This window comes from Danio rerio, chromosome 13 (assembly GCF_052040795.2).
Source record: "Danio rerio strain M-AB ecotype USA chromosome 13, GRCz13ab, whole genome shotgun sequence".
NCBI classification, from domain to species: domain Eukaryota; kingdom Metazoa; phylum Chordata; class Actinopteri; order Cypriniformes; family Danionidae; genus Danio; species Danio rerio.
The window spans coordinates 54737128-54762880 of NC_141033.1; the positions used below are offsets into that span (position 1 = coordinate 54737128).

The 25753-nt window shown below is 41.5% G+C and overlaps 1 protein-coding gene across 1 annotated transcript in view; it reads right to left on the minus strand.

The window, feature by feature from the left end:
• Positions 1-25753, minus strand: part of inpp5a (inositol polyphosphate-5-phosphatase A) — a 639159-nt gene that overhangs the window by 277889 nt on the left and 335517 nt on the right. The gene's annotated exons all lie outside the window — the stretch shown is intronic.

The window sequence follows — 25753 nt, forward strand, 5'->3', positions numbered from 1 at the left end:
ACCATTTCTGTGTGGAGTTTGCATGTTCTCCCTGCATTCGTGTTGGTTTCCTCCAAGTGCTCCAGCCTGATCTCACGAGAAAACGTATTTTACGTTTTGGCAGTTTAGTGGCTATTTAGACCGAATTTGTATGAGTTCAGTCGTAAGAAATTGTACGATTTTAAATAGTAGGCATGACACCTAACCCCACCCCTAAACACTTATAGGGTACTTATGATTGCTAGCAGCTGACTCGCATTATCCAATTCACTACGATCCAATCAGATGACTCCTAAACTACTATAAATACCCTGGGGTTTATTCCCCCCTTCCTCCCCTACGCCTCCTTCTTAGACGGGTGACACGGTGGCCCAGTGCCTAGCACTGTCGCCTCACAGCAAGAATGTCTCTGGTTCCTGGCTTTACCAAAACTAGCAGACATTTCTGTGCGGAGTTTTGCACTTCTTCCCGTGCTCACGTGGGTTTCCCCCGGGTTCCCCGGTTTCCTCCCACCGCCTAAAAACATGCAATTAAGTTAATTGAACAATCCAAATTGTCAATATAGACACACTTCTAGTTAGTAATTAGTTTCAAGAGCATTCACTTGCTACAGCAGGGGAGTTCTCGAGATCTACCTGAGCTCAAACTCCCCTCCCTGGGCTCGAGGATCTCATGAGCTCAGGGCTCTCTTCCGGGACAGCATGCCAAACAAGCTTTATAATTAATCATCAGCTAAGTGTGAACTCTTGAAATTTTATTTCTGAATGTTTTCTAAACATTCATTCATTTTCCTTCAGCTTAGTCCCTTTATTTATCAGGGATCAACACAGTGGGGTGAACCATCAACTATTCCAGCATAGCTTTTTGTCCTTCCGACTGCAACACAGTACTGGGAAACACCCATACACAATCATTCAAAGACACACTCATACACTACGGCTCATGTAGTTCATCAATTCCCCTATAGCGCATGTGTTTGGACTGTGGGGGAAATCGGAGCACCCGGAGGAAACCCACGCCAACACAGGGAGAACATGCAAACTCCACATAGAAACACTAACTGACCCAGCCAAGACTCGAACCAGAGACCTTCTTGCTGTAATGTTTTTCCAGGATTCACAGTTAAAAGCGGCTCCTGCAGAGATGTTGTGTAAGAGTGTAAGTGTCTGCACTGTCAGGTTTGATGAGTGTAATCAGCATCTTTAATAAAGTGTTTTCAGAAACGTCAGTCTTTTGAACAGTAGTGTACCTCGCCTGTCGTGTCTGACATCAAATGTGTTTATTCCTCCGTCTAGAACGATCACTTCACATTAATGGATGGATGATTTGCTTATTCTACTTTGTAAATCTGTTTGTTGGCATCTTAGCTCGTGTTTACCCAAGTTTTCCACATTTCCCCGTGCTGACTGACGCTTTTCTTCATGTCTTCTGACAGTAAACGCTTCACTCTGACTCTCAACATGCCATTAATGCGCTGATCTGGAGTCTCTGGACCGCATTTGATAAGTTTCCTCAATCCTGCGGTAATAAAGCAGACTCAAACTCTCCTGGTTGAACTGAGATGTGGTTTAGGCTGCAGTAAAGCTCCATTCTGAGGTCAGATCAGCTATACTGGATGCTGTTCAGCAGACTTGATGAAATGAGCAGTGTTTGTGCTTGTACACTTCAGCCAGTCAGATGTAGATCACATTAATGGAGAGATGAGTTAACTGTGCATGCTGATTAAACACTGATGTGATGCTGGCTTAGTGACTGCTAGAGGATAACACGCTTCAGTCTCTGTCCCATTATTACAGTTTCAAAATTTTATTAATTTTAGTTATTCACTTATTCATCCATCTATCCATCCATCCACCCATTAATTATTAATTAATTTATTCATTTATCTGTCCTGTGATCATCTATCCATCCACCCACCCACCAATCTATTCATTCATTCATCCATCTATTCATTCATTCATTCATTCATTCATTCATTTATTCATTCGTCTGTCTTGTAATCATTTATTCATTCATTCTTTCATTCATCCATCCTTTCATCCACCCACCTATCTTTTCATTCATTCATTCATCTATTCATCCATTCAATTGTTTTTCATTCTATTTATCTGTCAGTTTTTCTATCATCCACTTATTCATCCATCTATCCATCCATCCATTCATCCACCCATTCATTCATTCATTCATTCATTCATTCATTCATTCATTCATTCATTCATTCATTCATCTATCCGTCCATTTAATTGTTGTTCATTCTATTCATTTTATTTCTCTTCATCTGTCTGTTTTTCATCCATCAATTCATTCATTCATTCATTCATTCATCCAATTGTTGTGTATTCTGTTCTTTTATCTGTCGGTTTTTTCCGTCATCCACCTGTACATCCCGCCAAGCCTGGATGTATGTGTCTTTGTCTACATGTGTTTATGGGTGTGTGTGCGCGCGTGCATGTGTGCGTGTGTGTGTGTGTGTGTGTTTCTCTGAGCAGCATCACAGGTAAAGTTCACAAATAACTGATTGATTAAGTTCTCAGACAGAAATGTGCTTTAACAGAGTGTTCAGCTTCAGGAAAGGCTCCAGTCCAGTTCAGCTGCTGAACTCAGGTCAGTCCCTGCAGTGTGATTTGGTTGGAAACAGCAGAATGTCCAGCATCTGAAGCGGTGAAACAATCTGGATCTGTGCACGAGTTTCATTCTTCCACACAGATTGAAAACACAGAGATGAAGACTGAGAAGATGATGATGATGATTTCACAGAAGTGTGGAGGAAAAACAACAACACTGCAGCAGGTGAAGCTCAACATCAACACAACCAGTGACGCTTTAAACTTTTATTAATATCTATATTCTGATAATGTTCACTAAACTTTATCCCTTAAAGGTTAAATAGCAATAGCAGGTTAGAAGAAATAGAAATGTGTCAGCAGTGTGTGAATATCTCCAGCCTTTATTGGTAAACATGAATTAATTGTATTATTTATAATCAGACTTGATGAAAACAGTCTGCAGGAACACTTTGATTGACAGTCTCCCTCTGTACGTGTCATCAAAGGAGGAAAGCCCCGCCCACTAGTGCCCATCTCTCCATCTCATTAGCATAAACAGCAGGCCTGAGTGAGAAGCAGCCATCTGTCCATTAGCCATTAGAGTGTTTGAGCTGCTGAAGATGATGTCAGCATAGACTAATAGGATTAAAAATGTGGAGTTTTAGATAAACAGCGACAGGAGCGACATAGACTGACACACACACTCACACTGAAGCACACTTGACCAGCACTGACAGCACACACCACTGTTTTACATCTGTCACTATGCTGACACACAGCTGTCTGTAGCCCCGCCCTCTTCTGAAAAAAAGCACAATCTCATTTGCATTTAAAGCGACAGTCACCAAAACACCACAATTAGGATCAAATCCTGAAAGGGTCAGTTTCAGAGAGCTGGAGAACATTATCTGTGTGCTATTCTCAGCTCAAACTCCACTACACACTCTAGACACAGCAGAGATTTATATCACATCTTGTATTAAGGGCAGAATAGGTCTCCTTTAAGATGTGACAGTATTTCTCATGTCCACCGCCTGGTTCCAGAGCTGGTTTTCCCTCATTTATTTGACTCCGTGTCCTCTGGAATTCTCTGAAGCCTCGTTTTCTCTCCCAATGAAGTTTTGTGCGCAGCTCTTAATTAGATGTGTGGTGTCAGTGCATTGAGCGTCTGTCGGTGGTGTTTTCCTCCAGTCTGAAGACCTCATTGATTAACAGTTTCTCTGCTTTTTTCTGCGCTGTAATGGATGATAATCCTGCACCGCTGTCTGAATCTCACAGCGCTCTGAACTCATGAATTCTTTAACCGTTCTCATGGGAAGACAAACAAGAGGAAAATAAAACACTTGCACATTGTTAGAAATCTGATTCCAGACCAGTCTAATTGTGCGGGAAACACTGACATGAATGAAGGGTTTGTGTGTTTTTAGTGGGGTTTTTGTCCTAATAGCTGAAATATTCTAAAATCAAGAAGCAATTTGTTGACAAGCAAAGATAATGTTTTGTTTTCAGAAATAATGAGGCAAAATTTTAAAGTATAACAAGCTAAATAATCTGCCAAAGGGGTAAGAAATGTAAGGTTATTTCACATTATTTTTCGCTTATTTTTCTTTTAAATAAAAACAAATGAATTAAATTATATAATAAATTAAATTTATAAATTGATTTTAACTAATTATTTCCAAAAACAAAACAATGTTTTACTTGTCTAGAAAATGCTTGATGATTTTAGAATTTTTAGATATGTTTAAGATGAAGCAAGTCTTTTTTTCATCATTGACAAAATCATTGACGCAGCTTGAATTTTAATCTTGTGCACACTAAAATGATTAATTGACTTTACTTACAAATGTGAGTAAACTCATCTTCTTACAATTTACAGATGAACTGTGCATGATTTGAAGGTTGCTGGTTCAATCCTCAGCTGGGTCAGTTGGTGTTTCTGTGTGGAGTTTGCATGTTCTCCCCGTGTTGGTGTGGGTTTCCTCCGGGTGCTCCGGTTTCCCCCACAGTCCAAACACATGCGCTATAGGGGAACTGATCAACTACACTGGCTCTAGTGTGTTTGTGTGTGTGTGTGTGTGTGTGTGCGTGTGTGTGTCATGCTGCTCTGAGACTGTGACAGACGGCGCAGTGGAGTCTGGATTATTGATGCCGCACTGTCCGTCTGTCCTGCAGATTAATAAACTAAAACAGAAAGAAAATATCTGAATTCATCACTGTGAGGAATCATTTAACTGCCGCTCCATGCTGTGGGGTTTATAGAGGGTTGTTGAGGTGTTGCTAAGGTGTTCTGTGTGGTATCTAGGATGTTGCTAAGGTGTTCTGTGTGTTTTTCCGGCTGTTTATATGCCGTTCTGTGCAGTTGCTAAGTTCTTCTAAATGGTTTCTAGAGTATTGCTGATGTGTTGTGTGTGGTTGCAAAGATGTTTCTAGGGTGTTCTGTATAGTTACTAAAGTGTTGTTGTGCTGTGTGGTTTCTAGGGTGTTTATATGATATTTTTTGTAGTTGCTAGGGTGTTGCCGTAATGTTGTCTGTGGTTGATATAGTGTGGCCAAGATTTCCTGAGTGGTTGCTAGGCTGTTTTATAGAGAGTTCTGTGTAGTTGCTAGGATGTTGCCAGGTCAGGGTGTTGTCTATGGTTACTAAAGTGTTGCTAAGGTTTAGTTGATAGACTTTCTATATGCTTGACTTCCTGTGTGTGTGTGTGTGTGTGTGTGTGTGTGTGTGCGTGTGCGTGTGCGTGCATGCATGCGTGCGTGCGTGTGTGCGTGTGTGTCAGTATTCTGCATGGTGCAGTATAGTTCCTCTATCTGCATCCACTGGATCAGAGCAGCAGTATCAGTGTGAGCAGATTACTGATCTCCCGACAGCCTTAATGTCCTTTAGATTGTGTTTGCCAACCGCCCTGCAGAGAGAGAGAGAGACATGATCATGTGAATGATTTCAGTCACAAGCCGAAGCGCTAAATCCCCTGCGTCTGCTGTGGAGATTGTTTAGAGGCTTGTGTGCGTAAACACTCCTTCACCTTTCATAGCCAGTGGAGAAATATAATGGTGTTTAGGGCTGTTGATGGTCTGATGATCACTGCTGAACACTGATTCCAGCTTATTCAGACTTTTATAAAGCCCTCTCAGATTCCTGCCAAAGTCAGAGCTGAGCTGTAAACATTTACATCTGCTGATGCTTTCTGAAGCGGTCAGACTGAGTTTTGCATGATGTGTTAAACTGAAGATGACAGATTTGTCAAAGCATGCATTAGTTAGATATTACTATTCATTTAGCTTGTGTTTATACCTGTCCAAATCCCACAGTGATGGACTTACCAGAGCACAAACACAGAACAACACACAGTGAACCATCCAGCACCAAGTCACGTCACTGTTATTACTGTAGCACTTTTATTCCTGCCGATTGTCTCAAATGCAGCTCTGCAGGCATGAACATGCAATTATTACAGCAAGTATTCAGCAAATAGTTCACCCAAGAAATTTAATTGCCATTATTGACTCACCTTTGATCAGTGTTGGGTAAGCCACTTGAAAAATGTAGTGAGCTAAGCTATTAGCTACTCTAGTTAAAGATGACCTTTTTTAATGCAAAATAAGGGCTATTTTGGTTTTAGGGGTCTCCAACAACATGCTGATAAGCGTACAAGGTCAAAAAACACTTTCATTGTCTTATATGCGTTTATTTTTACCTAATTTTCCCAGCAACTCTCATAAGAATCCTTCAGCGATTCATTTGTTCCCAAACTCCCCCTTAGCACAAAGCATCCTGCTCTGATTGAACCGATGACCCAGTTTGTTGTGATTGGTCAACTGCGTTCAGCGCGAGACATGCCCACCACGACTACAGTATGAAGTAGCAGAGAGTATGTGAGAGCCCAATGCAGGAATGCAATAAATCAATGCAGTTAAACAGCAGCATATACTCTTAACCCTAACCCCAAGTAATACCAGCGACACACATTCAGGATTAATCCACAGTGGTGAAAGCTGAACTATTCTGAAAAATTGACTGCGCCACACGTGTGTATGAACAGCTGATGGTGGCCATAGCAAAGGCAAACGGCAGAGGATCGCCAGAAACTCATTTAAATCAGTACAGGGAAGTGTGACGCCTGGGTTCACTACAGGAAGGCACAGGATTGCAGGATTATTATCAAAACACGTACTTACACGGATGAACACAGGCAGAACATGAGGTGAAAACAGACATCAACTGAGAATACCGGACAATGAATGACTAAAAATACACCAGGGATGATGACACTGATCACATACTGGGGATGAACACAGGTGACACTGATGAACATAATGACATGGCGGGAACTGGAACATAGGAACACATGGGGGAAGGTCACATGATGAAAACAAACATACAAGGAAGACAGGATGTGACAGGAAGAAGCACGCGTTACGTTTTTAAAGTGGTTTTGGACGCGATATTTGAACAGCCCCATACAGATTAAACCTGAGAGATACAGTACAGGCACTCACTCAGGGCTGCTGTCTATGCAAATGAGGAAGAGATGGGCACTAGTGGGCGGGGCTTTCCCTCTCTGGGGGAATGTCAGTCAAAGTGTTTCATTTATCAAGTCTGATTAGAACAAACACAATTAACTCATGTTTATCATTAGAGGCTGGGGATATTCACACATTAACTGTGTTTAAATTCCTTATAAAATAGATTTTCACATAAAAGATGCACTTTAAGAGACAATTCTTAGTTTTGTTGCTATTTAGGACATCAGCTAAAGTGCTCATTTTTGTGAATACACTCTCAGAAATACACTGGGGTGATACCTTTTTAAAAGATACACATTTGTACTAAAAGGGTCCATATTTGTATTTCCAAAGCATATATTTAAACCTAAAATTTTAAAGAGGAACACTTTTGTACTTTTTAGGCACTAATATTAAAGCCTTGAGGTATTAATATGACCATTTAGGTACAAATGTGTACCTTTAAAAAAGGTACCACTCCAGTGACAGATCTCGTACCTTTATTTCTGAGAGTGTATGAGCCCAGATCTTCATCCTCAGGTTATCATCTTGAACTGAACTCAGAAACCCAGAGCAGAGAAAAGCAGAAGTTCATCATAAGTAAACTGGAGAAGGTGGAAAACACTCGACATCCAGATGAATCATCAGCGCCTGCAGCGTCATCAGCCAATCAGGAGGCAGAACAGAGCAGAACAAAAGGCAAGAACAAAGGAATAAAAGCTCATATTTATAGAGTTAATTATAACTGACACTAAAAACGATTTGAGTGAAATAAATGAAGTGAAATAATGAAGCCACTTCAGCAACGGAGCTGAAAAGCTCATTATGCAAATGCACTCATTTGACCTGGTTAACAATAATCTGTATTTTACCAAAGACTATAGAATACACAAGACGTGTCAGTCGTATAGATTTAAATGGGGAGAAATGCAATATGGCCTCTCCAGGGAAGGAAATCCTGCTTTTAAGTAAGGAGTCAATCATTGATCGCTATAGACCAGCTGTGGACTGTTCATTTTCTCAAGAGCCACATCAGAAACTGGGGCAGTTTATGGGTGCTTCCACATCTGTTGATCAGTTCATTTGGTTCGGACCAAGGCCAACAAGTAATGCATTGTAGCATGTGCTGCTGTCTTTGGGTCTTCTTCACACCACACTGATTGCTTTGATCCGAACCAGTAGAGTCAAAATGCAGTCACCTGACGACCCACATCCCTCATTGGCCAGATATTGCTGAAAGTATTTCCTAAACTGCTTTCTGATTGGTCAGAATTGACGTGCAGGCAAATGCAAATGGAGCTCCCACAAGTAAACAAACCGGCAGACACAAAACATCACTTTTTGGAGCTACGACTGCACTGCTGACTATCCCTGCTCATAGTATACTGTATAGTTTGTAAACATCACTTAAGACCAGGGGTGCTCAATGCTGTTCCTGGAGATCTACCTTCCTGCAGATTTCAGTTGATACCCATATCAAACACACCTGAACCAATTAATTAGGACCTGAACAGCACTTGATAATTAAAGGCAGGTGTGTTTGATATGGGTAGCAACTGAAATCTCCAGGAAGGTAGATCTCCAGGAACAGGGTTGAGCACCCCTGCTTTAGACAAACTATACATTTCGAGAATGAAGTGCGGCTGCGGCTGGAAAATGTTTTATTGCATTGCAAACAGCGAGGAGGCATCGCACGTCACTTCAGGAGGAGGTGTGCTGAACTGCGGCATGGTCATCTTCCAGCGTTACCAATGATCCATCAGCTAATGTTTATCCCTCTCTCTCTCTCTCTCTCGGTCAATAAAGCGCTGTCAACAAATATTTTTCCTCCACACCCCATAATGCACAGCCTACGGCAACTGGATTAGTCCAAAAGGCGCAGTACTTTTTGCGGTTGGGTCTGTTTTAGTTCGGATCATATTCTCACCACAAACGAATCGCTCCAAGGTTCATTTGAAAGCGTACCGAGATTGTACGCTTTTTTGGTTCGCTTTTTTGCGCACTTGCTACATTTACACCTGCCAAAATCAACCGCACCAAGAGGGAAAATCAACTCTAGTGTGATTCAACCCAACTAAATAGTGCAGGTGTGAAAATACCCTAAGAGAGCCGGACCAATACAGTGAGTTCAGCCCAAAATATAACCAACACAATCTCACGGCAATTCGTAACTTTTTGATTTAGTGGCTAATTTGTATGAATTCATACGATCTAATTCGTACAATTTGCTCATCCCCTAATGACGGTTGGGTTTAGGGGTGGGGTTAGGTGCAACCCAAGCTCATTCTGGAAACGTAGCCCCGTGGACGTTTCTGGAGACCGCGATATACGTGGCCGGAGGTACGTAAAGGCCGCGTTTGGTTTTTTTCGAGCGAACGCTCCGCCCCTCCTCTTCGCGCTCGCCGGCCGACGGCTCACCTCCGAGTGGAGGGCTTTCCCGATGCAATCAGTTTGTCCGCTTAGCTCACAGCGTTGCGTCGGCGGAGCGGAGGCCCCGGAGGAGGAGCCGGAGCCGGCCTCGTTGGACAACGACCGGGATCAAGTCCGGTGAAACAGCAGGTTCCGGAAATCAGGTAAGACGAAAAATGGAATCCGAAAAATAAGGGCGAGAACGCGGCGGGATCCGTAAACGCGGTTGAAATCGAAGACGAGGGCTTTTGCTTTTTTTTTTTTTTTTTCGATCTGGCGGCTTTTCGCGCGAGAACGGTGCGGGCGCGAACGCCGCGCGCTCCCGAGAGGCTCCTGAGATGCAAAAAAGCGCGCACAGCGGCCTCTCGCGGATCCGCGAAAACAAAAAAACGCTCGAATACGTACCTCCCGGGACGTAAATCGCGGTCCGCAGAAACGTCCGCGGGGCTACGTTTCCACAATGAGCCCGGGTTGGTTAGGTGCCATGCCTACTTTTTAAAATCGTACGATTGAACTCATACGAATTCGTTCGAATCAGCCACTAAACTGGCAAAATGTAAAATACTTACATTTTCTCGTGAGCTCAGGCTGAATATGACATGTTTGCCAAAACAAATCAAACGTATGTGAAACATAATAATGCAGAGTACATGAATATATCACTGTAAAATAAACATTCACAATACTTGGTTGGTTGTTTGACTGTTTCCTCTTTAGTTCATTTTTATTGATTGATTTATTTAACATTATGTTCAGTGAGAGGTATAGCCTATGTTGTGCTTGAACAGGGTTACATGTACTAACAAAACAAGTACAGTGGTTTGGCCGCACAGGTGTAACCCCGCCGGCCTTACGTCATCCAATCTGCTCCAAGCTGGTCTCGAACAGGCCATAGATATATACACTAGATATCGCATAGGGACCCTGAGCATGCGTCAATAGCGCCGCCACATTGGTACAGGGCTCCCAGGACAAATGTCAATCAACCGCACTAGTCAAGACAGTGTTATTACGTGAAGATGCGGGACTTTAGCGCTGTCTACGGGTGTAGTAACGAGCAAACAAAGAAAACAAAGCACAAAGGCAGAACATTTCATAGGTAATATTAAGTGTTTTTCTGTTTTTGTATGTTCAGAACTTTTGTGCTAATCAGGTAACGTTATTGATGATAACAGTCACTTACTGCATTCACCATACGGCAAAGCAGCTCCAACTCGCACTAAACACTCGGCTTATGCTAGTTTTGTTGAATAAAATCAGCAAACAATGCAGGAGAAATATGACAACGAGATGCTGCGCTGCCAGAAACTTGTGTTATTGTCGGCTAACGTTAGTGAAAGAGTCGTTCGGGGGATTCATTCACAAACGAATCGCTCCCTCCGTCAGTATGAGCAGTGAAAGCAGGAGAGGAGCTGTGTTCAGGACATGATTAGATCAGATTTAACAGGGAGGGTGAATAGTACATTTCTGTACACACAAACACAAGCTTTCTGTCAGGAATGCCCGTGCGGTCACTGATCCATCAATGTAGAAAAGTGATGTCAAATTATAATTTTCGTAATTATAAAAAAAATTTGCATACTAACATCCAGGAAAACTCCCGATCACAGATATATGTGTATATGTGTATATCTCTGGCTTTGCATGGCCACAGTCCTCCACTGTACCTTGGTCCCTCATTCATTTCAAAGGAGCGCTACCCTGTAGCAAGATGGCGGCGCTATTGACGCATTCCGTCCAATAGACAACAACAGGCCAGGCGACATCTAGTGTATATATCTATGTCGAACAGGCAACCTTCCGCATGGGAGTCAGGTGCTCTACCAAGGAGGCTAAAGACCGAGACCTCTAGTGTCTCTAGTGTGAGGTTTACCTGGACAGCACTTAGCTGGCCTCCGTTACACGAGGATACACGTTGGTGCTAATACTATGATAAAATAAATAGATTAAGCATTACTAAATCCGATTGTATTGAAACTATGTGGCATCTATGAGGAGAAGTGCTGAGCTTTCTCTGGAGCTGATCTTTGAAGGCTTTATCCTGTGAATTTGACAAGATCTTTCTGTACAGGCTCAGTTTCCCACATCAGAGTGCTGAAATCACATGTTCTGTCAGAGGTTGTTCTCCGTGACACATTAAAGTTTTAAAGCTCTTGTTCCTCGTGCCACGATCCAGAATCATGCCTTGTTAAACTGCAGGAATAAATCGAACAGACTTGAGCCTGTTGAGGAATGTTCTGGGATCAGTCCGAGTTAAACTCTTTTTACACCCATTTGCCAGACAATCTGTCGGATTATTATTCAGCACTTTGTTAAATTCTGACTGTTTCACAGTGATAAACAGGAGTGTAATAGTGTCAAGGTGGCTCAGTGGTTAGCACTGTGGCCTTACAGCAAGAAGGTTGCTGGTTCGAGTCAGTTGGTGTTTCTGTGTGGAGTTTGCATGTTCTCCCTGTGTTCGTATGGGTTTCCTCCGGGTGCTCTGGTTTCCCCCACAAGTCCAAGGACATACGGTACAGGGGAATTGGGTAAGCTAATTTGTCCTAACTAAACTGGCCGTAGTGTATGAGTGTGTGTGTGTAAATGAGTGTGTCGAGTGTTTCCCATTGCTGGGTTGCAGCTGGAAGGGCATCCGCTTTGTAAAACATGTGCTAAATAAGTTGGTGGTTCATTGCACTGTGGCGACCCCAGATTAATAAAAGGACTAAGCAAAAAAGAAAATGAATGAATGTTATGAGACAAATATTAAATGCAGTTGTTAGTATTTATATAAGTGCAAGCAAGCCAGTTTATATACTGTAGCACATTTTGTACACAATAGTAATTCAAAGTGCTTTACATAAACAAGAGGGAAAAAATAAATGTAATAAATAAACAAAAACAATAAAGAATCATAAAACAGGTTCAAAAGGAATTCAAAAGAAACATTTAATTAGAATTAGCCAACATGAAATTAATCAATAAAAATGTCCAGTTTCATTTATAAACTATTTATTATTGCATGTGAGATAAAGAAAAACAATACAAGACTAAAAGAATACTAAAATATAAAAATATATGTTAGTGATGCTAAAATAGCCAAAGTGATTATTAATATTTTTAAAATTATTTATTTGTTTTTAATTATTATTTATTATACAACATGGGCAGCACGGTGGCGCAGTGGATAGCACAATCGCCAAATGGCAAGAAGGTCGCTGGTTCGAGTTCCGGCTGGGTCAGTTGGTTTTGGAAGAGCATCCACTATGTAAACATAGATAAATTGATGGTTCATTCCACTGTGGCGAGCCCTGATTAATAAAGGGACTAAGCCAAAAACAGAATGAATAATTGAAGAATACAATATTTTAAATATATATATTTTAATTTTCAGCTTCATTTTTATCACACTTTGTTCAATTCTGTTTGGCAATAATAAACAGGAATATAACATTATCAATGCTTGCATGAGGTAATCAGTTATTAAACAGATATTAAATGTTTCAAAATATTCAATCATTCATTTATCTTTAGCTTAATTCCTTATTTATCAGCTATTGCCATAGTGGAATGAACCGCCAACTATTCCAGCATATGTTTTACACAGTGGATGCCCATCCATCTGCAACCCAGTACTGGGAAACACTCGACACACTCATTTACACACACACACTCATACACTACCAGCAATTTAGTTGATCAGTTCCCCTATAGCGCATGTGTTTGGACTGTGGGGGAAACCGGAGCACCTGGAGGAAACCCACACCAACACAGGGAGAACATGCAAACTCTACACAGAAATGGCAATTGACCCAGCTGAGGCTCGAACCAGCAACCTTCTTGCTATGAGGCCACATAACCACTGAGCTACCCTGACGGTTAATGTCTGTAATTAATTTCTGTAAATAGATTTATAATGACACAGTTGAGCATCCCTTACACCTTAAACCTGCCCATAACCACTGTAACCTCACCTGCGTCCCACTCCAACAGCACAGTGTGTTGTGCACTACAATATATAATGCACAATAGGTGCGCTGTGCTTGTTATGTCTTAATGTGTGGCCACTTATAAAGTGAGACCAAAAAAATGTGTGTGTGTGTGTGTGTGTGTGTGTGTGTGTGTGTGTGTGTGTGTGTGTGTGTGTGTGTGTGTGTGTGTGTGTGTGTGTGTGTGTGTGTGTGTCGGTCAGAAACACAGATGAAGAGAGAGATACAGGAGACACTGAGAGAACTGGGTCACACTGACACACACACACACTTTCTGCAGGAGAAAAATAAAACCAGATGTCAGTGACTCTCCTCACTGCGGAGACAAGAGGTACTCACACACAAACAAACAAACACCCCACACCACACCATTGCACACATAAACATATACAGACGTACACAAACACACATATACACAACATGCACACAAACACACATAAACATATACAGAGCTATGCACACACACACACACACACATAAATACATACAGTACAGACACACACACACAGAGACACAAATACATGCGCGCGCACACACACACAGACAGATCTTGCTCCTCAAAGTAAAGGTCAGTCAGATGAGTAAAGCTCATACAGACTAAAATCCAGCTTCTAATCCGTGTCATGAGCCTGTTTGAGTCAGAAATCCGGCTCACATATGCTGATTCACTGGTGAAGACACACCACGGGTTAATAATACTGATCAAGTCTTTAGAGGAGAAAATAAATAAATCAAGGATGCAGAGAGACAGTGAAGACATTAAGAAGTGTCTATATTACAAACAAAGCGCTGCTCTTATATCTGAATATTAAGTGCATCACATCATATAATCATTCATTTTCCTTTGGCTTAGTCCCTTTATTTATCAAGGGTCACCAAAGCAGAATGAACCGCCAACTTATCCTGTCAAATATTTAAATAATAACAACTATATCCACACCTGACAAAAGTCTTGTGGCCTATTCAAGTTTAATGAACAGCAAATGATAAGTTGACTTCTAGTTGGTGATCTGGTGTCAGAAGTGTCTCTATGAAAGGTGAAGGCCTCTAGATTTTGCTGATTTGAGCTCAATAAATCTGATCATGTCTTGATGTTGACTGATTTGATGAGGACAGTGCGGTCTGACTCTGCTCAGACTAAAGTGTCATCACTAAACAGAGATAATGTCCAGTATAGAATATAAAGTCCTGCTGCAGTGGAGACAGAATGAATATTGTGTCTGACTCCATCATGAGCTTGGAGGACTGCATCCATACATCTCTGACATGACTCACATCACTGATTAATAAAGTCATCTGGAATGAAGAAGAAAGCCTTCAGCAGGATCCCAGAGTTCATCATGTCATCTTCAACACCTCCTTCATCTTACCCCAGACATGCTCAATAATGTTGATGTCTGGTGACTGGGCTGGCCAATCCAGGAGCACTCTCTGCTTTCAGGAGCTTTGATGTGGAGGCTGAAGTATGAGCAGGAGCGCTATCCTGCTGGAGAATTGTCCCTCTCCTGTGGTTTGTAATGTAATGGGCAGCACAGATGTCTTGATACCTCAGGCTGTTGATGTTGATCATCCACTCTGCAGATCTCTCGCACGCCCCCATACTGAATGAACCCCAAACCATGATGTCTCCTTCACCAAACTTGACTGATTTCTGTGAGAATCTTGGTCCATGCTGGTTCCAGTAGGTCTTCTGCAGTATTGGTGATGATTGAGATGCAGATCAACAGATGATTCAGCAGAGAAATCCACCTTCTGACACTTTTACACATCATCAACTTGAAGACCAGTTACTATCTGCTGCTGCCGAGATCCTCCACAAGACTACTGTCAGTAGTGTGTGTGTGTGTGTGTATATATATATATATAATATATATAATATATATATACACCACTTTTAGCCTTGTCAAGTTGTTTAAGTGTCTTTTCTGCACGTCTGTAATAGTTAGCAGTGCTATATTGTCTGGGTTGGTGTTGTATCCCACATAGCCAAATATCTCTGGCCCACACCATTACCTTTTGCTTGGCCTGCATGCCGCAGTGAAATACGATACATGACTGCACCAAGTCTGGCTTGAGAAGGGCTAAACATGGATCATATCTGGGCCAAGTCTGAAAGCCAAGTTAACTGAGCATAATCTGGCCCTGATACTGCATGCTGGTGTATCACTACTGCAATGAAATGAATAAACCCATGAATCATTGCACTTTAGGCGTGCTTTAGGGTGGCCTTTTTCTCGAAGTGACGTGATTGGTAGAATTTTTTTTTCTTTATTTGAAAATTATAAAAAAATATTTTAATTGTGGGTCAAGATGGGCCAAACTTACAGGGCCCATAAATCAATTATTAACATCTGGACCAAATACTACATTTTATATTTGGCCCAAGTATTGCTGCCTTAAAGACGGTGCCACCTCTGCCAGACCTGGGCCATGCTGTATGCCAGTGCCGGATGAAGGCCTGCTGGGCCTGATTAATGCCAAATCTGGGCCAGAATTCTTTGTTATCTGGGATATTACACTACAGAAACCTTGTAATAAACTGCAGCACATTTTCTGTTATCTTACACACTTGTTTCTCTAGATCAGCGATTCTCAAACTTTTTTCATCATGTACCACCTCAGAAAAAATTGTCCCTCCAAATACCACTGTTACGAGAACCAGCGATCGCTCTCCGGAGATCGCTGGTTTCCACTATACCAGGACTACACTTTCATACATGCACTTCTCCCAGACACTCACACATCTGCTTGATTACATTCACCACCTGAACCTTATCATAGACTGATATCACACCACTTATAAGCCACTCATGAACCCATCCATGTTGCCGAGTCTTGTTTGCCCTAGTGTGACATTACAACGCGTTTCCTTGTCTTGTTTCTCTGTGTTAGACCTCAGCCTTATATCCCTGTTATCCTGTTTAGCCGCCAGACTTACGACATATTGCTTGTACTTTGATTACGATTCTGGATTGTCCACATATACCCTAATTTTTGGTCAACATCTGTTGTTTTTAAATGTGCTCTATAAATAAAGCAAACAAACAAACAAACAAACACTTCTCGCCAGACGCTGAATAAACCTCCATATTGGATCTTACCTCAGTTGTATCTGTCACTCCCTTCCCAGTCGTTACAACCACCATATGACCAGTATTGAAATACAGTAGTGTAGTAGGCCTAATTAAGCAGCTACAGCTCTGCACAGTTTAAAATCATGGCAGATTAATTACTATTATTGATAATATTTATTATTATCGGCCACTTTAAACCTTATTAATTTGAACATTAACACTGCTGTGATTATGTGTAAAAAAAAACAAAGAAAATAAAATGTCAATGTTTAAATTAAAATGTGCTTTTAGGAGTTTATTAAAAATGGTAGGCTACTGTTCTTAAAAAGTAAAAAAAAAAATCTCCTGTACCTAAATGTAAAGTGTTAACCTATAGTATAAAAGGCTGGAAAAGCTGCTTGGACCTCATAAATATAGGCTGTAGGTCATCATATTCATATATGAGCCATTTGTGATCAATTTTAAATATATGTTGCATGTACATGTGGCATATTGGATTACTCTGCGTACTACTAGAAGGCAGCCCGCGTACCACAGTTTGAACACAACTGCTCTAGATATTATTTATTACACATTATATTATTATTACAAACGACTTAAATGTCAATAAAAGTCACTTTGTTAAACTGTAGCGTTGAATTTTCAACATCAGAAGTGGACAGGGCAGAGATCAACATCCCATAATGCAGTTCACAACCAGAAATAAACAGAGCACACCGTTAAATACAGAAACTGTTGATTAGCAGATGTTTTACAGTGCAGTCAGGCATGAGAAACACACTCACACTCTTTCTGTTGCTGTGTGTTTTCTGCTCTCCATTCTAAACACATTGTCCTGCAGTGTTTGTGTGCATCTCAAACACACACACACACACACACACACACACACACACACACACACACACACACACACGCACGCACACACACACACACACACACACACACACACGTTCAGGCTTTCATTCTCATGAATACACAATCTCTAGATACAGCTCTAGTGTTCGCTCTCAGGCGCTGATACACTCAGAATCAACAGCGGAAGCTTCTTATAACCGAATCAAACTCACACAGCCTAACGTGGAAGTCAAATGATTTAACCTTCAGTTATATTTCTATTCTTTTAAGTGTTGCTTAATGGAGAGTGTTTTTAACACTTTTTATTTACTAATTTCTAAAAAACTGTTTTGTTTTGTTTTTATCTTTGTCACAATAACAATACAGGCACAGTGGCTCAGTGGTGTCATTCACCACATTGTGTGTAATGTTGTATTCTCCTGATATGCATCAATAAAAAACAAAGACTGAATCTGCATCTCTTAAAAAAGCCGTTTTATGAACAATTAAAGAGTGTGTTTGTGTTGTGGATGTAGATCAGTGTGTGTTAGCTGCTGGTTGCATCAGTTTGTTGTGTGTTTCTGAATCTCCATCTCCGTGTTTGTTTGGATAGTTTTGCACGTCTGAGGGAGATATTTACTGTCTGAAGCGCTGCTAAATGCCGTCTGTTACTCGTGAGATTGCAAAAATCAGCTTTAATTACTCACAACTAAGACCTGCACATAGTGTGTGTTTATACTACATTTTTATTTAGAGAAGCAACAGAAGGTGATTATTACTTCACGCTGTAATCACTCATTCTGTGGCATTGTAGATTTAATATGCACACTTTATTTAATAAAATAAATTTCCTGTTTTTTTTACTTTTTTTTTTGCATTCAAAATATTTTAAATGTCATAATAAAATCTTATCAATTTTATTATAAAAATGTAGCTATTTTTTTTCATAATTTCAAAAAGAGAAAATATTTATTCAATACAAAGTTGTTAAAATGAGCATTTTTAAATCCACAATCATTTCTGGTTACGATGATCGTAGCTGGCTAAAGCACTAAACTATCTTAAAGTCAAATTGCAGAATGGCCAAATGTCTTGAGAGGAAAGCCTGTCCTCGCTGCATACATGATAAATGCATTCTCATCATCACCTGGAGGGCACATCTCCGAAAACGCATACCTTAATCTTCCTGTGAAGGGTGTCAATAAACATTAAAGAGCCGATCATCCCTAAATGAAGCCCATACTGCCGAACCACCATGGGACCCCCGTTGCTCCTGAATGTGAGTCTGTTCTGTGCTTTCATTTTATTTAGGCATGAAAACACTTTGAAATAAATATAGAAATGTGGGGATTCCTTTTCATTAGAGGTGCCGTTTCCAGTTGCAACCCAGTACTGGGAAACACCCATAAACACTTATTCACACCCACACACACTCATACACTACGGCCAGTGTAGTTGATCAGTTCCCCTATAGTGCATGTGTTTGGACTGTGGGGGAAACCGGAGCAAACCCACGCCAACACGGGGAGAACATGCAAACTCCACACAGAAGCACCAACTGACCCAGCCGAGACTTAAACCAGCAACCTACTTGCTGTGAGGCCACAGTGCTACCCATTGCGCCACCATGCTGCCTATCTTGTGTGAGAGAAAATTCTGGATCTGCTATTTAAAACTACCACAGCTAGGCTATTGTCCGACCCAGTGCTGAGTAAATATTACATGGTAGTGGTCAGTAACTCTGGTGTCATTTGAGCAGGAGTGGGCGGTCTAACAATACATTGCTCCCGAGTCCTGCTGTTATTTCAGAACAGCATGTCTGTAATTTCCTCATCCTTATTGAGCACCGGTACGGCCACCGCTCACGTCTGTTACACATGATGAACGCATGAGCAGTGCTTTCTGCACATGCTTTTTATTCAACCCAGGCTCATTTTGGAAACGTAGTCGCGTGGACATTTCTGAAGACCGTGAAATACGTCCCGGGTGGTATGTATTTGTGCAGTTTTTTTCGTGAATCCGCAAGAGGCCGCTGTGTGTGCTTTTTCGCATCTCAAATGTCTCTTGCGTGTGCCGTTCGCGCCCACGCTGTTCTCACGTAAATCCACTAGAGGCCACTGTCTGACTGACCGAATGATTGACTGCACGACCGGCCAATCAGCTGACCCACCCTCTTCCTTCCCTAAACCCAACCAGTTTCACCGATTGACCCGCCCGCCCGCTCACTTCCCTAAACTCGAGCAACAATTTAGAAAAGCGTCTAGAAAAAGAAAGAAGCCCTCGTCTGATTTTTTACCACGTTTTCAGATTTCACCACGTTCTCACCCTGTTATGAACTCGTTCACTTTATTTTTTGGATTCTGTTTTTGTCTTACCTGGTTTCTGGAACCGCTCTTCCCCAGACTCGATCCCGGTCGCCGTGGTCAACTTCTCCTCTCTGCATCTGAAGTCCGCTGACGCACACGATGAGCTGACTGGACAAACCGATTGCAGCGGGGAAGCCCTCCACATGGACGTTCAGCTTCCATTAGAAAACAGTCAGTTTACTGTTAGGAAACCCACATCAGGCAAGGCTAAAGATGACCCTTTGCAAGATGATAATAGCGTAAAGTTTTACCCATTAGTAGTCACAATACTGGAACCTCAGGATTGAGGCGGCACTCATGTCTCATCACAAAGGGGCAAACAAAACTGACATTTAGCCTGCAACCCCTGCACAACCCTCAGTTTAACTGGTATCCCTCTCTTTTGGTAGTGCTCAATTAACTGGTTGGGTTGGGTTGAAAATTAATCCAAGCGGGCAGCGGGTGACCAAAGGCGAATATACAAAGGCTGGGTGCGGATTAAAAACAACCCGGGCTCATTGTGGAAACGTAGCCCCATGGACGTTTCTGCAGACCGTGAAATACGTCCCGGGAGGTACGTATTCAGCAGTTTCTGTTTTCGTGGATCCGCAAGAGGCCTCTGTGTGAGCTCTTTCGCGTCTTGAACGCCTCTCGGGAGCGCGCACCGTTCGCACCCGCGCTGTTCTCGCGCAAATAGCTGCCGGAGGCCGATGTGGAGCGACCGTCTGTCCGACTGGCTGGCTGAACGACTGAACGATAGACCCAGCCACCCTCCTCTTCCTCCTCCTCCTCCTCCTCCTCCCTAAACCCGAGCGATGGTTTGCAAAAGCCGTTCAGAAAAAAAAGCAAAAGCCCTCGTCTTTGATTTCGACCGCGTTTTCGGATCCCGCCGCATTCTCGCCCTTATTTTTCGGATTCTGTTTTTCATCTTACCTGATTTCTGGAACCACTCTTCCCCGGACCCGATCCCGGTCGTGCCCACGGCCGGCTCCTCCTCCTCCGGGCCTCCGCTCCGCCAACGTAATGCTGCGAGCTAAACGGACAAACTGGTTGCATCGGGAAAACCCTCCACTCGGAGGCGAGCCATCAGCTGGCGAACGCGAAGAGGAGGAGCAGAGCAGCGCCACACCGCCCCGCAGCAATCGCTCGAGAAAAACTAAACCCGGCCATACGTACCTCCGGCCACATAAATCGCGGTCTCCAGAAACGTCCGCGGGGCTACGTTTCCAAAATGAGCTTGGGTTGATTAAAACTTGGCAGGAGCGGGACTGTAAAAACAGTCCTGTGCAGACCTCTAGTATACAGTGTCTCAGTAGCAAAGTTCATTTTGAAAATGCTGTGGTATAGAAAAGCCTTTTTCTGCAGTGTAGTAATTCAGTGTAAAGTGCTCAATAATTGAATCGAATGCTAAATAATAAAGCAGATGTATAGATCTCTCCAAACGACAGATGAAGCCGTCTCCAGCATATTCAGGGCTGTGTGAGTGACAGCGGCTGCAGGATCAGGATCTGTGGATGTTTGCTCTCCTCAAACTCTTCTGGAACAAATGCTGCATTATTAAACCAATGCTGAGTCCAGGAGGATTCACTGCTCTTCCTAAAGTTTCATCTTTACCACTGTAAAGACCAACGCATGGCAGAATAGTCAGAATATTATTTTCGAAAATGACTCACAGTTAGAAGTCAGAATTATTCGCCCCCCCCTCTATACGTTCCCCGATATCTCTTTAATAGAGAGATTTTTTTCAGCACATTTCTAATCATAATATTGTTAATAACTCATTTCTAATAACTGATTTCTCTTTGCCATGATGACAGCACATCATATTAGACTAGATATTCTTCAAGACACTAGTATTAAGTGGCATTTAAAGGCTTCACTAGGGTAATTAGGGTAAAGTTAGGGTAATTAGGTAAGTCATTGTATAACAGTGGTTTGTTCTGGAGACAATCCAACACTAATATTGCTGAAGGGGCGAATAATATTGACCTTAAAATGACTTTAAAACAATTAAAAACTGCTTTTACTCTAGCCAAAATAAAACACTTTCTCCAGAAGAACAAACTTTAGAGGAAATACTGTGAACAATTCCTGAATCTGTTCAACATCTTTTGGGAAATATCTGAAAAATAAACCAAAATCCAGAGGAGGGCGTATAATTTAGATTCATCTGTAAATGTTTTAGCAGTGTAATTAAAAACAAAACAGCATTGCTTACAACAGTCTAATATTAGTTTGTTTGATCATGCCGCCTTTGATTTTGCCTTATAGCTATTATATGTAAAGAAATATAATGTTGTGTATATACACAACATTAATACAATAGCCTTATTACACACAAGATGTAGAGCAATACGCAAATATCTTTACATATGAAAAAGAATTAAAATGTTAAGGATATATATAGGATATAATAAGAATAGATATAGGATATAAATATAAAGGATTAAAATATTACAAAGCATTATTTTCTAGTCTACATAAATATGAAAAACCACTGATTTCATGCCTTCTTCATCTCGGGGGGCTTTTTCAGTTTATTCGTGAAGATTTGCTTTTGTATAATGTTATTATTATTAGCAGTATTATTTATTATATCCATATTTATATTTGTTTTATTAAAAACAAGCTTAGATTTGCCCACCTGCAGGTTTTAGACCATATGGGGCATGGCATGTGTGTTTGGATATAACGTTTTCTGAACACACTTCAATATTATTATTCATTTATTCGTTTGCTGGAAATTAAAACTGAATTTAAAAATAGTTTTGAAACAAATCTTTGCACTTAACAAGGGAAATTAATTATTTATAGGCTAATGGATATCTGTGCGTACAAGAAGTTTCCCTATCCACGAGAGCGAAAGTGAAAATGAGAGATGAGCCTCCTCATTCTTCTCGCGCTGCAGATGCTCTGTTCAACTGTTTTCTCTCTAGTGAAATGCTCAGTTTTTCCACTTACAAAGTCATCATGTAAATAGCAAATGCACCATGGTGTGACGCAACTGACTCTCATAGGTAATGTGAGATGAGACTCTGATTGGTTTATTCTCAAAGCACACCTATAACTCACTAAGAGAATAAGCTCAACCCTTTTAGACCACGTGCCACGGCGCAAAGCGAATTTTTCTGTCCTTATATTAGCAAAAGTGGATTCTGACATGTCCTTAATACCTTTGCGCCTTGCACTTTGCACTTTGCGCATGGACCGTCAAAATAGAGCCCACAGAGTCACCATGTGAATAGCAAATGCACCATGAAGCGACACAACTGACTCTTAAAGAGAATGAGAGACGAGACTCTGATTGGTTTAATGCAGGTTATGCTCAAAACACAGCCAGAGCTCATTAAGAGAATCATCACAGCCCTGTTAGACCATGTGCAGGGGTGCAAAGTGTATTTATCCATCCTCAAAATGTCAAAAGTGGATTCAGACATGCCTTAAATGCTTTTGCACCATGTGCTTTAGACTTTGCACCTAGATCATTAAAATAAAGCCCTTTGAGTTTTACTTTGCTGCTGTTTTTTTCTATTTGCATGAGTTTGAGTTATTATTTGCCGCCGTTTTTTTTCTATTTGCATGTGCTTTGATGAGTTTGAGTTATTATTTTCTGCTGTTTTGCATGTGCTTTGATAAGTTTGAGTGTATTGATCTCTGTGGGCCACCGTAGCTGCAGTCCTCCAGCTGCTGACTGATGGGTTTTGACACATTGAGGACACTGAGTTCTGTCCATGCGGCAGGTAATTGCAGAGAGCAGCGTCTCCAGAGGCTCCGCAGACGTTTCTTCTGTGATTCTGCTTTTGTGTCCGGTGTCTAAAACTCCTGCATGAGTGCTGAGAGATGCTGAGGAGAATCTTAAGCAGATGTAAGTGTGAGGATGAGAGCAACCTGATCTGCAACTTTTTTCCAAAGCATCGACTGCTGTTCGTATTGATTATTTTCTGTGGACTGGGGATGGCGGGGGTAAACTGCAAAAAAATGCTTTCCTTACTTAGAGTTTTTGTCTTGTTTCTTGTCCAAATATCTAAAAATACATAAATTAAGAAGCATTTTCTAGACAATCGTGTTTATCTTTTTGACATGTTTATTTTTCTTACCCCATTGTCAGATTGTTTTGCTTGTTTAAGAGAAAAACTCAATTAATTTTGACTCATTATTTCTGAAAACAAGACTTTTTTTTTTTTTTTTTGCTTGTTTAGAAAACATTTCTTTATTTAAGAATTTCTAGATATATTACTAGAGACAAGACAAAAACTCTAAGAAATGCTTTTGCAGTGTGAAATGACATCCGAATCACAAATGCATGCGATAGCAAATGAATGCAACTCCCCATAATAGAGAGATGTTTGTTTCTACACATGCTGAAGTGGCTGAATGTTCACAACTCATGCATCAAAAATGACCCAGACACCATATTAACAGCAGGAGAAAAAAAAATAACAAAAAGTTTCTTGATCCTAAACTGTTGTGACTTTTTCTAAATTGAACCATTTTTTGTTTTCTATTTTAGACAGACAGACAGACAGACATACTTAATCTGCCAATCACATGGCACCAGCTCAATGTATTTAGGCATGTAGACGTGGTCAGATGCAGAAGAGCATCTCTGAACACACAACACGTCCAACCTTGAGGCGGATGGGCTACAGCAGCAGAAGAGCACACCGGGTGCCGCTCCTGTCAGCTAAGAACAGGAAACTGAGGCTACAATTCACACAGACTCACCAAAACTGGACAATAGAAGATTGGAGAAACGTTGCTGCTCTGATGAGTCTCCATTTCTGCTGACACATTCGGATGCTCGACTCACAATTTGGCCTCAACAACATGAAAGCATGGATCATCCTGCCTTGTATCAGCGGTTCAGGCTGGTGGTGGTGGTGTAATGGTGTGGGGGAGATTTTCTTTGGGTCCATTAGTACCAATTGAGCATCAACGCCACAGCCTACCTGAGTATTGCTGCTGACCATGTCCATCCCTTTATGAGCACAGTGTCTCCATCTTCTGATGGCTACTTCCAGCAGGATAACGCAGCATGTCATAAAGCTCAATCATCTCAGACTGAGGAATATTTCCAGTAGCTTGTTGAATCTATGCCACAAAGGATTAAGGCAGTTCTGAGAGGGTCCAACCCGGTACTAGTAATGTGTACCTAATAAAGTGGCCGGTGAGTGTATACACATCTGAGTACATATACCTATATAAACATGCATATACAGTGATATACATCCATCACATACATACATTCATTATTAAAAAAGTTTGAATCCTATAGTGAGCTTTTCTGTATAAACGGTAATAGTGTCCTCCCGACTCCTATACTCCCACCTTCTCCTGATATGAAAGCTGTAAGGCACAGGTGTCAAACTCAGTTCCTGGAGGGCCGCAGCTCTGCACAGTTTAGTTCCAACCCTAATTAAACACACCTGATCAAACTAATTGAGTCCTTCAGGCTTGTTTTAAATCTACAGGTAAGTGTGTTGGAGCAGGGTTGAAGCTAAACTGTGCAGGGCTTTGGCCCTCCAGGAATTGAGTTTGACACCCCTGCTGTAGGGGGTCTAGGGCATGGCCAACCTGTGGTCTAATGTGATGTAGCATCTCCCTCTCCATGGTCTTCATTATGTGAGCCGTCAGGGCACTTGGCCTGATTGATATTGATTGGTACTGGCAATTGAATGAACGAGTTTTTGCTTGTAAAGATGCAAATCTATAGGATATATAATAATCAGATGCGTACATAAAAGAAAGAAAGAAAATAATAAAAATAAATAAGGCATGCACAGAACTGCTGGAAGGGCTGCTGTAAACTAGAGCACCTCGCGAGGACTTATTATGGCCCATTTCCACTGAGTGGAATGGTTCAGTACGGTATGGGTAGGTACGGGTCACCTTTATCAGGCTTGTGTTTCCTCTGCCAAAAGGGTAGCAATGGTGGGCATGGTGTACGACAAAGTTTCAGTTGCCATCAGTCTCGTTTGAGGAACTGTCAAAGTAAAGCTTTACGAGTCATTCACATATCAAATGAGAAGCACTTGAGCACAATGCTCGGGTACAATGCTTGTCCTTTGGTCAATTTTGACCAACCAACTATA